Source organism: Tupaia chinensis, unplaced genomic scaffold (genome assembly GCF_000334495.1).
Source record: "Tupaia chinensis unplaced genomic scaffold, TupChi_1.0 Scaffold000610_1, whole genome shotgun sequence".
Lineage (NCBI taxonomy): Eukaryota > Metazoa > Chordata > Mammalia > Scandentia > Tupaiidae > Tupaia > Tupaia belangeri.
Genome location: NW_006160129.1, coordinates 1,172,126 through 1,177,039, shown reverse-complemented (window position 1 = coordinate 1,177,039; position 4,914 = coordinate 1,172,126). Strand labels below are relative to the sequence as shown.

Genomic DNA, 4,914 nt, shown 5'->3' with positions numbered 1-4,914 from the left:
CTGCCAGCTCAGGGCTCCAACCATGGTCGACCATGTAGGAGTCAACCACATTAACCACGACTCCACAAGCTGGCCTGCTGATGATTCTCCTTGTGTGAACCTGCAGGCCTGCAGCCGTGCGCGGCCTGCCGGGTGAGGAGCAGGGGGTTTGGGCTCTGGGATGTGCCCCCTGTAAGCCACTGCCCCCTCAAGCAAGCAGCTGAGGCCTGTGGACTGTCTTGAATCCAGAACTGGCAGTCACTGCAGACAGGTCAAGTTAGACGAACATTGAGTTCCAGTTTTTTTTTTTTTTTCTCTAATTGCAAGAGAGTATGTGCATTCACCAAAAAGAGACAGAGGAGAGGAAGAAAGCACCCCTCAATGGGTGGCAGTTTCTTCTCCTCCATTTCTCTGTCATGTCGGGATTTGAGACGTGCACACGCACATACCTGGCATGTCTTTTAAGCCACTAGAGCTGGGATTGAAACCATGATCAGCAGTGTGGGATCACCCTCATTGACCACTAGACCACGGGACTGGCCCTGATGTTTTTGTTTTGTTTTGTTGTAGTAGGGTGCGTACGCTTGCCAGAGAAAGGTAGAGAGAGAGAGAATGTGAGAAATTATCCTCCTTGGGGGGGTGGCCATGTAGCAATCCCTTCTCCTCCAGTTTCCTCTTGGGATTTTGGACATGCACACACACACATGCCTGGTGTCTTTTTCTTTTTTTTTAGAGAGAGAGATTTTTGCTATATAGTGCGTGCGCTTGCTAGAGAGGCAGAGACAGAGAGACAGAAAGTGACGAATCATACCCAACCCCTTCTCCTCCATTTTCCATTCCTCCCATCTCCTCGCAGGATGTTGGGCATGCACGCACACTCCTGGCATGAGTTTTAAGCTGCCGGGTCTGGAACTCAAACCGCTGTCATCTATGTGGGAGTCCAGCAGTGTAACCATTACACCATCTGCCGGTCCTATCTGGAATGTTTTTCTTTTCTTTTTTTTTTTTCTTAATTTTATTGTTTCATTCTTTTATTTTAATTTGGCCAGAGAGAGACACACACACAGAGAAAGAGAGAGAGGAAGTGAGAAAGCAAGCTACCAGGTCTGAGACTCAACTGTGGCTGGCCATTTGGGAGTGTCCAGCCCATTAACCACCATGCCTGGTCCTCCTGGAGTGTTTTTCAAGCTGCTGGGTCTTAAGACTGAAACTGTTCTGATCCAGCCACCTTAACCTCCACACCATCTACTGGCTCAACCTTTCTGACTTTTTCTTTTTTTTTTTTTTTTGGAGAGGTTTTCACTATAGGGCGCATGCGCTCGCCAGACAGACAGAGACATAGAGACAGAAAGCGAGAAATCACCCCCCAGGGGGGATGGTCATGCCGCAATCCCTTCTCTTCCATTCTCCTCTCAGGATCTTGGGCACGCACGCACACGCGCCCGGTGTGAGATTTAAGCCACCGGGTCCGAGATGCGAACCGCGGTTGACTACGTGGGAGTCCAGCGACATAGCCATTACGCTAACTGCTGGTTCCCAACCTTTCTGACTTTTTAAAAAGCTTATTTCTTCCATGAGAGAGAGACAGAAAGACAGATATCCCCAACATATTCTCCATGCTGAGATCCACCCCCAGTCTCGGCTGGCCCAGACCATGGGTGCACACACATGTCCAGCACGCCCAGGAACTCAAACCCAGAACTTCTTCCATGGGCCCTCTTGTATCACTGCCACACCACTGCTTAGATCCCAAAATTCTGATTTACCCCTCAACAGCCCAAATGGAAATTTACTGCTGTTCATTCCAGACCTTTTTTTAAAAGAATGATTCATTTTATTTGCTATTATTATTTTTATCAAAGAGGGAGAGAGAAAGAGAGAGAGAAAGTGAGAAAACGAGCCTCCAGGTGCGTGATTTGAGCCGCGGTAGGCCGTGTGGGAGTCCAGCACCTTAACCACCATGCCACCTGCTGGTCCTCTAGATCTTCCTTTTTAATACTTGAGATTGCCTTCTGAAACAAACCTTAAGACTTCCTTTGTTGTTGTTGTTGTTGTTGTTTATTCATTAATTTTTTCCATGAAAAAGAGAAACCAAGAGAGAGTTATCACCCCCAGTGGGGTCCTGAAGTGGAGATCCACCCCCAGCCTCAGCCACGCCTGGATCCTGGGCAAGCGCATGCCTGGCTTACTCAGGGAGGTCTCCAGACTTGAACTGGAATCCTCTCATGTGGCATTGCCTTGCCAAGGGCTGCATTTTATCACTGTGCCACCATCTGTTCCCCATGCCCCAGATCTTCCAAGGAGTCCCAGAGAGGCACTTCACGTGTGTCATAAGCCAGTCACAGAGAGTCACTGTGGGGCATGTTACGTCAGGTTCTGTCTCTGCTTCAGCCCCACGGCTGACCTCACTTATCCCTAAGCCACTTGAGGTAGCTAAAGCTTCCACGTTTCTGGGCACCCCACAAAGCTAGGCCCACTATTCTGAGAATAATATCTCCTCCCTAGTTCAGTGGTAAACCTTGTCAGTGTGTCCCAAAGCTGCAGTGATCTCAGTCCCCAAAGGTGCTTACAAACATTGGGTTGTGATGCAAACCCTTACATATGCTCACTCTACAGAATTAGGTCAACAGACATGAGCCTCAACTCTCTCTTTCTTTTTTGGAGAGATTTTTGCTATAGGGTGCATGCATTTGCCAGAGAGACAGACAGAGACAACGAGACAGAAAGCAAGAAATCACCCTCCGGCGAGGACAGCCACACCACAATCCCTACTTCTCCATTCCCCTCTCTGGATTTTGGGCATGCACACACACGTGCCCAGTGTGAGTCTCAAGCCACCAGGTCTGGGACTTGAACCACAGTTGACCACGTGAGAGTCCAGTGACTTAACCACTATGCCACCTGCTGGCCCCTCAATTCTCTTCATAAGTAAGAAAACTGAGGATTGCCAAGTCAGTAAATAGAGTAAGGACTCTACCCAGGTTTATCTATCTCAGGATCCTCTACGCTTTCTGATCCCCACCCTCAATTCCTGGGGAATCGAACTGAGCCCACGGACCTAAAGCAGGGGTGGAGGGCCTACCTGTCAGCCCTGCTTCTCCCCACCAAGATCCTCCTGCTGCCCCTTTCCTTTGGCACCTCCAGGCAGTTTGAGCTCTTTAGAGCCGGGCATCCCCATTTCAGAAGAAGCTGTTCCTTTAAGTTTGCTTATCCTCAAGATCAATTTCGGTGCTTTTTCCTGAAACGAGGAACTGCATGTCCTAGAGGTGTGCGGAAGCTTTATGCAGCAACAGGATTCCAGTGAGAAGCTGATTTTGATTGTTCCCTCAGGCTCAGCAAAACCTTAGGATTGAGGTTCTTCTCTTTTTTCTTTTTAAAAATATGTTACCAGAAGGCCTATAGGCTCTTCAAAGACAGAAGAAAAAAAGAAAGACTAAAAACCAGCACCAACAACAACAGAAAGAAAGAGAGGGAGAAAGCACCTCATGGTGAGTGGTCACCCTGCAAACCCTTCTCTTCCATTTCTCTCTCCTGTTGAGATTTGGGGCACGCATGCACATGTGCTCAGGGTGTTTCCCAAGCTGCTAGGCCCAAGACTCACGGTGCTGTCAGCTGTGTGGGATTCAACTGCCTTAACCACCAGGCCCCAGAGCCGCCCCAGGATTGAGTTTCCGTAGAGCATAACATTACATAAGAGTATGAGAAATAAATACAGCAGTTTGAGTGTGGAAGGACGTGAGGTCATGTGTAAGTTGACCTTGGAGCTCTCAGGCCTTCTCGGCTGCTTCCGCAGAGAGGGAACCTGTTTATGGTTGACGAAGGAGTTTGGAGGCAGAGCTAACTTTGTCTTGCCATCCTGGTGTGGGGACAAGGGGTTCCAGTCTGCCTTTTGAAAAATCGACTTTGCAAGGGCTCTGGAAGCTGCCACTGGCCGCCTCTGGGTGAGAAGAGGGGAGAGCAGCACAGGAAATGAAAGAGGAAATTGCTGAGGACTGGAAAGGGGAACCTGGGGGATGTGTAGGCCAAGAAACGAAGAGGGGTGCTTGCTTCGGCAGCACATACACGAAAACCTGAAACGCTGCAGAGATTAGCACGTCCCCTGTGCAAGGAGGACGCACACTTGCGTGAAGTGTTCCATATTTTCTAAAAAAAAAAAAAAAAGAGAAACAAAGAGGGGACCTGTGCCCCAGCAAGCGTGTGGCGTGTGGCCCGACTTTGATAACTTTAGGGAAATTTTGACATGACCGATGACTTCATAGCCCCTCTCCATCCCATCTGAAATTCTCAACACAGAGAAGGTCAGAGAGAACTTGCATGCGAACCCTTGGGTTCATTTTTTATTAAATAACGTAGTTTGTACGGAGCTTTATCACTCACAAAACCCTACTTTTTTTTATACATTAATTAACCCATTTATTGTAGGCTAGTGATATTCCAAATGTCTATGGAGCTTCTACGGGTCTTTCAATTCCTTCAGTCTTCTGATGGCAGACATTGCTGTGACAGCCAAAGTGGTGTCGTAGGTCCAGGCACCACCAGTGTTCATGCAGGAACCACAGTGCCAGGTCCCCACAGCCCGTCTCTTCATCTTAGTTTTACCACAGAAGGAGCAGGTGCACTTGGCGTGCTGGCTGATTTCAATTTTCTTCACCGTTTTCTGGAGGGAGGCACCATAGCGGGTCCCGTATTTACCGACGATGCCAACCTTCTTGGTGCATTTTTCCATACTGCCGTCAACTAGGTCCGAGCTCAGAGAGCACAAAACCCTACTCTTAAAGGGGTGTTGTCTTACCGCCATCGCCCCTTCACGAGCCTTCCAGCCAGCATCACGGTGTGTTTTTGTCCCCAGTGTGCTTTGGTTTGACCTGAGATCTGAACTGAGGTCTTCCGTGTGGCTTCTTCCTGCCTGCACCACTGTGGCTCAGGCTAGCTTCC

General features: G+C 48.9%; 1 non-coding gene across 1 annotated transcript; it reads left to right on the top strand.

Annotated features, from left to right (window-relative positions):
• Positions 1 to 4,018: 4,018 nt before the first annotated feature.
• LOC114009739 (U6 spliceosomal RNA) lies at positions 4,019 to 4,123 on the top strand. Its single transcript, XR_003551125.1, has one exon. It is a non-coding gene; the product is annotated as a U6 spliceosomal RNA (small nuclear RNA).
• Positions 4,124 to 4,914: the final 791 nt, after the last annotated feature.